Source organism: Acanthisitta chloris, unplaced genomic scaffold (assembly GCF_000695815.1).
Source record: "Acanthisitta chloris isolate BGI_N310 unplaced genomic scaffold, ASM69581v1 scaffold521, whole genome shotgun sequence".
Classification (NCBI taxonomy): domain Eukaryota; kingdom Metazoa; phylum Chordata; class Aves; order Passeriformes; family Acanthisittidae; genus Acanthisitta; species Acanthisitta chloris.
In genome coordinates, this window is record NW_008657434.1 from 100,295 (window position 1) to 111,742 (window position 11,448).

Sequence of the window (11,448 nt, forward strand, 5' to 3'; positions counted from 1 at the left end):
CCATGCAGCATTGAAATGATAATATAATGAGGATCAGAAAGATAATAGCATAAATATTAACCAAATGAAATCTACACGGGAAAAAAATTAGGTTGCTATAAAGCAAGCAAGATAAACAATTATAAACCATCCAGTGAGCTAAAATAGCAGTGAGCTAAAGCAGGACTGGTGCAAACTGGGGCTGTGCATACAGGTACACACAGCTTGGGGTGGGCTGGGACTGTGCACACAAGACACACAGTTCTGAAACTGTGTTTGAATTGTATTTGCAAGCACAATGAATCCCTTAGGAAAAAAAAAAGCAGCATAGGCAAAATATTTTAAAGATTCTATGAAAACCATATAAAAGAAGCCAAAACCTGAGGTGGTGTCCATTAAATAGCAGAGGTTTTCTGCTTCCAATTGTCTAAAATCCTGTTTATGTCTTCAAGGAACAATCTCCCTTTCCCCATATTTTTTAGTACTTTTACGTCCAGGCTACAAATATTTCTTCTATATCACTTGAAAAGTGTTTTAAAGCTTTTATTTGAATTTCTTGCCCATAATGAGGGTATGCAGAAAAAACAAACAGTAAAATGGATGAGAAAAAGTTGACTAAATCTTCCCCAAACTCAAGACAGGCTTCATCTGAGAAGAAGGCAAGGTTCTCACTCTATTTTTATTTTAGTTGGAAATAGCTGCTCACCCTTAATTGTGATTCTGATAAAAACAGACAAGCACGACCTGTTGAACACAATTGGCCCTATTGTATTTTCCAGGTTCTGCAATTACAAGTATATCAAACAATGGGATTTCAGTGCATGAAGAGGAGATGCAAACAATATTTCCATACAGTAGGGGACTGCCTACAGGCTGATTTGATTTACTGAATTGAGAGAATGACACTTGTCTAAGCCTGTTCACAATTAGAATAACTCCTACCCAGATCATCAGAAAAATGTCCCGTTCAAGACAAAGAATGTCCCCAAGGCACAGATATAAAAATAATGAATATTATCTACTAGCATGTTGTCATGGAGTTTGGAGTTAAGTTAGGGCCTTACCAGCACTAGGAAGGAGTATTCAGTTTTCTAAGAGGCAACAGGGTGTTTCACATTCATAACTGCATGGATGTGAGGAGACTGGAGACTTTTGGAGGGAGGAGAAGAGGAGGAAACTGGGAAACCTGAAGAAGCACAAGACTACCTGAAAGGTCAGATCATCTGAGCAGGGCACCTGTTAAGCAAAGGACTCAGGGGGTCTTACCAATTCAAAGCCATCTTGAAGGGATAACAGCTGATCCTTTTTATTCAGTTCTGCTCCTTTTGATATCTGTTTAGCCATCACACAGAAAGAGTGGCCACAATCAGTGTATTATGTACACTATATATCAGCTCTGTAAAGAAGCTGATTTCTGGACACTAAAATACAGGCTGGAAGAATGACATGCCATGTGTTTATCTCTCACATATCAATACTTAGAAATGCTCAGACTGGTTTCCTCAAGACACATTTCAGCCCCTGGATGCAAACATCTTTCATCATGTGTAATGAGCCCAAGAGCAGAGTGACCTTTTGATCACCCCAGTGACCACTGTCCCTCTGAATGTTGTGTCTCAGAGTGTCACTAACTGCCACAGCAGACCACAGACACAATTTTCCCTCCTGGGTGTCATGAATCAACTTCAGAGACAAGACGATGTCTCGTCATGGTTTTTTTCTCCTCCACTGACAAAAGACATGACCTTAAGTATCAGTCTCATCCTGCCCTCTCTAAACTAACCAGTCTACCAAATAACCTCCTCTGCTCCCTGCCACCATGGCATTCTCTGCAGATATTAGGAAAGCTCTTAGTTGCAGCAAGAAAGGTGCCTTCACCCGTGGCAAGTGTCATGAATCTCACCTGAGAACTACTTGAAGCTGTAGGCAGCACTTTGGTGGGACACGAGGGTGAATTTTTTTCATTATCTGTGAAACATGGGAAGACAGAGTGTTCCAAAAGTGGCTGTTAGCTTTCCATTTGAATCAAACATGTCTTCAAACAAAGGAGAAAGTGGTACTTGGATGAATAAAGGGAGATGGAACTGTCCTGAATCTGAGTTATTAAATATCTCAGCATTCAAAGGATAATGTGCACATTATAGTTACTCATCATATTTTCTTGAAAAGAGTAAGATGAGCCATGCAATAACTTTCAGCTCTCAAATGTCCATTGGAAAAAGAAAGCAGATACCAGGTATAGCAAAGGGATTGCCAGCTGTTTTTTGAGTTTAAAAAGTTTTTGCATAGCTTTGGAAATTTTCAGTGTAAGACTATTAATGAAAACAATCACTAGGAAATAGACTTGGACAGTAAAGCCATATTTTTTGCTACCAAATGGAGCATGGCATCTTCCAATTCCTGATGTCCTTAGGCATGATGTGGTCTACACCTATGCTGTCACCTCTGACCCAGGCATGTGCATCTAAACCTCCTGCTGTGTGTGATCCTTGGACCATGCTGGCATCCCAAACATGCAGTGTGACATTATATGCTGTGGCAAGCATATATAGTCTAAAAATTACCTGCAGTAAAATGCTTTCATTATTTTTTTAGACTGTATAATAATTATCATCAAGAAAGTTAAACTACATTAATTTCTCAGTGAAATAAGGCATGTTTGGATGCTGAAACACTGCCTTATTCCTTTATTTATTCTCCCCTCAAATCTTAATCTTCATAAATTTCTTTTTAGGTCAAACAGCTCCTAAGGTTTCAGTACTAATATATAGGAGTTCAGTAATTAAATTATCTACAGGATGATTCATATGAATCAAACACTTATAAATCCTACTCTTAATGTCAATGTATATAAAAAAACCCTTAAGCCTTTTTTTGACATATAACACTGTAGATAAATGCATAGATATGATGGCAGAATTCACAATAAGACAGAGAACCTAAGTCTAATATTTCATAGGTCCAAGGGACCCATTAAACAATCTTGGCTTATTTCTCAAACAGCTGTTAATAAGAAGTACTTAACTTGTTAATTAAAAATCTGCCACTAATTATAGCTGCAGCTTCCCACTCAGCATGACTGAAATGTCAACTGATCATTATTTGAATGTGAAAACAACTGCCATGGTCAGTCAGGAACACAAAAGGGGCAATGCCACTACTGCCGATGATTCAACAGTTGGTCTTGGTGAAAAAGGTGAATGACCCTGTGCTTCTTGGCAAATTCCCCATCTCCTGCACCTGCCTGGACAACACAGGAAGCTATTTCAAATATGCAACAGCACTAGCCCCTTCTTTAAAACAAAACAACAACCCACAGCCCAAGACAATGTTACTTTCTTCTTCAGTCTAAAAAAAATGAATATGGGTAAATTATCTACTATTATCTATTGGATTATCTGTTGGAGCAAAGAAGTGCTCTTCAGACTCAGTCTAAGTGATATAGTTAAGGGATGTCACTGGAATAGAACTGATGGAAGAATAAATACAAGGCAGTAATCAAAATATCATGTATGTTTCACATAAGAACACATCCTCACCCATGAAGCCTGACATATGGTGAGGTGGTTTTGTTTTTTTCAAAAAATGACAAACAACCAACCAAATGAGAGAAAACTCAAAGTCCGAAACTGTCATTTTAGATATTATCAAAGATGGGCAGAATGTTCCTTTGGGGATAAAGAGAAACAGCTGAGATGCATGGAAATCGTTGTTATTTGTGTCATTTTTTGAGTGGTTCTGTTTCTTAGGAGACAGAGCAAGACAAAAAACAAAACACAAAAGAAGAAAAGAACAGAAAAATCAACAATAAAGAGAAAACAAATCATCTCGGTACTGGATGTTTTCTCTTTCCAGAGGAAGACTCAGTGCTGAAGAAAGATAAGCCCAGGACTCAGACTGACATACCTACAGAGCCCAGGGAAACTTGTCTCAGCCCTAGGTCATGTAAGAAGACAGTTTTTAGCACCTACCCTAATCATAAGGTTCACTGCAAAAGATACTGGTCTGGTCAGATACAGCTTTTGAAATGGAAAGCAAAAGCACAGTTGATTTGGATCTTAACAAACAAAAGGCTTTCATTTGATCAACTATCTTGAAGCTTTTGTCCCCAGCTTGGTGACTGACACCTAGATCTTTCTTTCGCTCAGAGGCATCTCTTCAACACATTGTCATGAGGGAGATGAAACCCCATCACAGGGTGCACCAAGCAACCATGATGACAGTTTCACACATTACACACCTCCTAAATGCCTTACCCCAGAGGAGCTACCTCAGTCACTGATGGGCTCAGCCTTGGCCAGCAGCAAGTCCATTTTGGAGCCAGATGGCATTGGTTCTGTCAGACATGGGGGAACCTTCTAACAACTTCTCACAGAAGCCACCCCTGTAGCCAACCCCAACCCCAACCTCCACTACCAAAGCCTTGTCACTCAATCCTGATACAGCACAGCATTCATTAATTTCTGGCTTCACATTCCTGTTTCTTAGTTGCAACTTTAGCACAGTTCCCCGGTTCAGTGAAGACAGTTTGCTTTTTTGAATCCATTAGTTCTTATTTATTTAACTTTAGCTGACCAAGCACTCAACAAGTGAAGAACCCACTTTGAGGTGGGAAATTTACTGGGTAAAAGAAATGCTACAAAAGCTCAGCTGCTTTAAGAATTTTGTTTTGCACATGGGCTTACTAGATTTAAGTGAGGAGAGTAAATCATTACAGAGTAGTTATAAGGCACATCACATTCTGAGATGGCACATGTGAAGTATATAAAGTTATAGAGCAGCATAACCTGACAGATGGGAACCCCTACTAAAAGTCATGCTCTCAAGAGACAAGTAAAGACACAGCCATAAGATAGACACACATACAAAGAGGGTGTTGTGTGATCCCCAAAACTTGTGTTTTGAGAAATGCCATTTCATCACTGAATGGCTATTTTGCCTAATACTATTCACTTTTATTGGTTGAAGCTATTACTGTAGTACTGTTATGGGAATTTTTATCTTAAGAAGGTGGTGATGAGTCACCTGGTCAATTTAGCATAAATGAGAATTCACCAGAGGCTTTCTGAATGGGTAATGCCTTCCTAAACTCAGTGCCCAATTAAGCAACTGAAAAGTGATTTCCTTTAGGAGAGCTTGGGTACAGATGGCAGTAAGAAACATGGTTTAGGCAGGAAATTCCAGCCCACAAATGGCATTGCAGAAACAGAGGGAATTTTGATCAGCTGGGAATAAGCTGGTTTTATACACTGAAAATGAAGAAGTTTCAACATGAACTTCAGAGGCAATGTCCACCTAGCAGAGCACAGGTTTGAGCACCCAGCCTACCAACTGGTCTAGGCATGGAGAGAGATGCAGCAGGGTCTGATTGTCTGAAAGACCCACCAGGGAAGCCCTTGCCCATTACTGGGTTGCACTGTTGTGAAGGTGTCAGGGCTTCAGACACTCATCTTGCCTTGTTGGTCTATTGTCCCAAACCAGTCACTGCCACCCCTGCACAGACAAATAGCTGGGAATGTGCAGGGAGTCACACCAGGCTCTCTGGCTGTGTATAGCCACAGCACTACCATGGTTGCAGGCATAGGACAGTGAAATTCATCTTTCTGCATGATGCCAGAAAACAGCTCTGATGGTGCTCCTGTGATTCTTTCCTGTTTTCAATTTTCTGATATTTCACTGGCAGTCAGCATAAGAGCCAAGCCAATGTCAGGCTGCATTAACTCTCCTTGCACCAGCAGCCACAACCTCACAGCACTGCAGTGTGAGTTTGCAGGCTCTTCTGGGAGCAGCTCTCACTGAGCCCTCACTCTGGCCATTGCTGACTTTGGACTCTGGTCATTGCTGACTTTGGACGACTCAGAGCAGAGGAGATCACACAAGATGTTTCCTGCCTTCCATGCTAACAAATGCAGAGTCATGGTAGTCTTCATGATGCATTATCTACAATTGAGCAAAATCTTTCTTTAAAGATGTTGTGAATCATGGGGTTTTGTCTTCTAAATGGGGTGGACTAAGGCTACGCATGTCTATGTGAAATATTTTAAGGACAACCAGATTTTAGTCACATTTTGAAAGAGATATTTGCGTAATGTTTTCTCACCAGCTTTTGGAAACTTTATCAAACTTTCTGGCTTTAAGGATCCACATACAAAATTAATCATCTTTTTCTCATTTTCTTTGTTTTTGTGACTTGGATGAAATCACACTATTTATAAAATGTATTGACTGCTGCTATTTCCAAGCAGGGCACAGAGAATATATACAAAAAACTGTTCTGGAGGTGCAAGAACAGAACTAGTGGTTGGTTTACCTGATTAGCAGAAAAGTACCTTGCAGCTGAGAGTCCAACCTTTAAAAGGTGTCCTCGTTATGCCAAAAAGTAGGCTGGACATTACAAAAGAGACAAAGACCAAGACTAGAAAAGCAATTAATCCTTGACAATTGCCTTTCAGGAATAGCATATTACCTCATGTCTCTACCTTTGCACTTGGGTTGGTTTCTAAAAAGATTCAGTATTACCATCATACATTGTCACTCTTGGAAAATGCTAAAACATGGTCTCACAAGAGCTACAGAACATGTGCCTGGTTCCATTTTGAAGAAGACATTCTGGGCAGCCACAGCATGAATTCGAGCACAAGGGACAGCTTTGATGCCACTAACCTCTGAGGGGAGGAATTGCATTCCCACAGCATTCATTAGGTGTAATGGAAGTGGAAACATAGGTTAGAAAGAATGAAGATACGAAAATAGCATGTGAGAATAGGGGGGTTATTTTTACACTCCAGTGCACATGGAGTGCCCATTAATTTTAATAGGAGCTTTGCACTGCAATTATTAATGGAAGAACGTGCCCCTTTGTATTCCTTTATGGGACTCTGGCCACATTCACTGACACTGCAAAGGAAGGATAAAAGTACTGTCGACATAGGAGGAATGGAGAAAGGAAATGATGCTGCTGTAGTAAAGAAGGTCATGTAATTTAAACCAAGAATACTTCAGAAATGGGACTAGAGTTGAGGTCAGTTGTGAGGAAGTGTCTGACACTGACCCTAAGAAGAGAAGGTCAGGAAAAGAGACTGTACTGACACAAGGTACTGTGGAGAGGCCCAGAAACATTTCTAGAAACAAAGGATATTGAAGCACTTAAGTGTTTCAGATTCCCACCAACCTGAGTATTTGGCTTTAAGGATGCTGGAAATACTCAGGAGCCTCCAAGTGGAGGATTAATGGATGAGTGGGCTGCAGTGCACAATGGATGCTGTATGGCACAAACCAGGTCTGTCTATAGGCCTGTTGGGGTGGTCAGCAGAGTTTAGGGAGAGAAAACTCTGCCCTCCTCCTCTGAAGGCAGGAAATGGTCTCAGCTGACATGTTTGGAATCTGTGTCCCTCTGCCTTGCTACATGTCCTGTGTATTACTATTACAGCGAATATTTGCCGACAAAGACATTTGTCAGTGCTGGTCCCAATACTGAGCCCTGAGGAACATCACTCATTGTGGGTCTCCACAGTATAAGTATAATAATGTATGAGTATAACACAGTTTTTACAACTCTATAAATTCATAAATAAGTATAGACAAGCTGATGTGTAGTACAACTAGTAAGCCAACACATCCAGCTGTATTCATACCACACTTCACCATTGTCAATTGCCTTTCCTACATGTTGCACAACATCAACACTTACATAATGTTAGAATCATGTTTTTATTTTGTGGAACTGTTTTTCATTAAATTAAATGCTTAAAACCATCAGTTTAATTTTCCTTCATTTCAGACATTTTCCTTACTACAACAAAGAGTTCAAGGAACATAAAAAGCAAATTATTTCTAAAACCCTGGTGCTTTTATGCCCATTAACATTGGCTTTTCTGATTCAGAGCAGAAGTTAAGATTTATTGAGTGACATCTGGTTAATTAAATGTCTATTTCCTACGGCATGTTAAAGGAATCATAAAGCAGAAAGTCAACATTGATAGAGTAATTAAAGCGCACCTAAAGAGCAGAACTAACCATGTAGTTCACTGTAATTAGAAACAAAATGGCAGCAATATGTTTAGAGAATTATGTCCTTTATTTGGTTGGCATTGACAGAAACCTGTTTATATATTTGAAATCTCATTTTGCAAACTTTCATTTTACTTGTACCCATCTGTGTACCTTAATACCTCAACATGGACGACTATCTCAGAAGTAAGCAGAGGTCAGTTCTCTTTTCAATACATATACTATCTCAGGAGCACTGTAGTTACTTGGGAGTGCAGCATCTCTTTCTAGGTTTTCAGTAAATTTTCTTTGCCAGCATCAGCTACAGAAGATTTAGGAAGTTAACAATAGGATTGCAGCCATTGGTTAATGCCTGTTAGAACATGTCAAGCTACCATATCACCAAAATATACAGTGGCCTTTCCCTGGATTTCTATCAGGTTATGCTTGCAAAGCTTCAACCTCTTTTTCTGAACAGCAAATTTTCAAGTGAGAGGGATGTGAGAGGGAAGGGAACCTGGGGTATTAGGGAAGTGATGTCAAGCTGGTCAAGAAATTTTCTGTGGTCTGCTAATGAAATTGTACCCCTATTAATAAACCCTCTGTTTAATTTAATAGACAGGTGATCTGTACAGAACATTGGGTCTCAGCCCTAGTCAGTCTGCAGATATTGGCCATTTATCCCTTTCATGTCAGGTCTCATCACCCATTTGAGTGTCTTCATTCACCCACTCCCTCAGCTAACACCTTCCTGCTAGCACAAGGCACCAAATCGTCTGCCAGGGATGGAAATCTGCCCTCTCCTTTTCAGGATAACTGACTTGAAGGAATATGGTTAAAATCTTCAACTGAGATTCACCAAAGTACAAGGAGTGGCCAAAGCAAAGCTGGTCCAAGCACTCTTGAGTCACAGATGACTTGTAATGTGCAAGAAATGGGCAGTGAATGAAAGATTTTTCAAGGCTTTAAGTTTAGAAAACTACTGTTTAAAGTAAAAATAAAACACAAAGAGATCACCTAAATCTAAAATCCATGAAGCAGTCTTAAGGAAAACTGTGAGCTATTTTGATTTTCTTTTCATCAATGAAGACAAATTTATTTGAGCCTTTTATCTAGGCTACCTAAAGTCATAATTCTCTTTGGCTCGTCAGGGTGCTAACAAAGAATACAATTACAGTCCCTAATATTATGGCTTTAAGGCATGCAGAGCAGGATTGAGTAAATATTTATATATACAAACTGCATTTTTATTCCAATGAATGAGAAGAATTCTCTTTTATTTATAGAGAACATGATTATAAGAGAAAAGACAGTACAGAGGCAGAGCTTTATGTGTGGGCATGGTGTACAGCAACCTGGAAAAGTGAGTGTGAGCAGGACTGGCACGAGTCTGCTGGCAAGAGCTCCCATCTGGTGTGACTATCACAGGCACAATGATGACTGCAGGGCTGAAACACCCAGAGCATCAACTCTGGGCTCTGAGCTGCACCTGGAAGACAAGAAATAAGGCAAACACAAACCTCTCAATAGTCCAACTCACCTAACTTTGATACCTAACCGAACAAAACAAACACCCTCAAACTGAAGACTGGCAAAGTGGAAGCATTTTACCAATCCCCATGGCTACTGTCACCTTGGCATATGTTTGCTTACAAGAGTTCCAAGGATTCAGACACTACACTTTGCTTCAAGAGAGCATTTAGGCCTTTATTTTAACTTTTATCTAAAAAACTTTGTGACAATTCCTTCACTGCTCTCCCACTGGTCCTCCTGCATCAGCATGTTAGGGCCCTGAATTCTTCTAAACCAATGACTTTATTGAGTGAACTAATGGCATGTGACTACTAGCCACATATCATTTTTACAGGTTGATTCTCTCCCTGATATGTACCAGCTACAGGTTTTCCATGGTATGTCTTTCCTGATGAAAGATTTGCTATTCATTACATATTCCTTATTTTTAAGAACAGTCATGATGGAGTTAAAAAAACCCAAACAAATCCCACCAAAAAAAACCCCCAAAACAACAAAGGAGCCCCACAAAAAAAAAACCAAAACAAAACAAAAAGCTCAAAACAAAACACACAAAACCAAAGAAACCCAAACAAAAAAAAACACAAAACAAAACAAAAAAAACCCAAACCAAAACAAAAAAAGCAAAACCAAAGAAACCGAAACAAACAAAAAAAATCCCCCAAACCCTCCCCACAAGCCACAAAGTATTTTGCCCCAAAACAGGAGAAATGTCATGAGTTTGTTTACAACTGACATTAGGCTTGCTAGTTGATGGCCATATGCTCTTTAGCCATGCACACATTCCCCATTTTAAGCTTGCAAAGCTCCTCTGTTGCCTTTGGAGGCAATTGTCCTGGTTGCTCATCCTAAATCAAGCTCCACATCAGCCCACAGCACAAGCTTCAAAGAGCTCTTTTAAATAAATTAGTCTCACAATAACTTTCTTTGCAAATCGTTAGCATTCCGATTTCAGGTAGAAGATAATATATGCAACACATTAACACTCTTTACAGAACCTTTATGTTTCTTTTTAAACCGAACAGACCTGAGAATACATCTAGTTTCTCTCCAATTCTTGCACTCTAATAACTTACTTAGCACACCATTACCAAATTGTACATTACTTTTATATTACCCTTTTTGCAATTTTGTTTTCAGAATTGCCATTCTGTCCTTTTCTCATCTCTCAGAAATGCTTTGCATTCTGCTGGGAATTTGTTCAAATAAATATCAAGACAGATCTGAGCACCTGGATTTTTTTCCTTTTCTCTTTAGCAAGTATAGGGAAAAGTGGATGAAATCATTAAGGTTTGCTCTCAATCTGCCAAACCTTTTTAAGGATAGCAAATATTCTTACCACCTTGCACAAAACAAGTAGTTTATAATTTTCCTGGTTCTATCTTGATGCTCCAGTAGCAATCCTCTGTTACATCCCAAATTTTATATCTTCTGTGGAGTTGTTGTGATAATATACACAGGATATGGAAGATCTCATGAGGCTTTTAAAGCTCCTTTATACCAAATCTCCTTCAGAATATCACCAGCAGCACTATGCCTCTGATCTTCTCCATGACAGACCACCATGAAGAAGCCATAGGGGTGGAGGAAACCATAAATCCATACGCAGGTCTGAGAATGAGCTGTTGCCCTGAATATCTTCTGGCTAATGACATATAGTGAGTATTTGGGAGAGAACTCAGAGCCAAACCAATAAAATTAAGTCATTCACTGCAATTGTACTCATTATTAATTAAACCATCAGTTCCAGTGCTCAAATCTGCCGTTTTCTGCTTACATGGCACGGTGAATTGAAGCATCAGGATCTGAAGCTCTTGGATGATTTCTCCCAGACACATAATATTTATCTTCACAGGGTGTATTCCCAATTTATAGACTTGGAATGGTGCAAAATCCATCACTCAAGGACATTTCACCACTCAGCTACATTCCTGCATCTCAGGAATG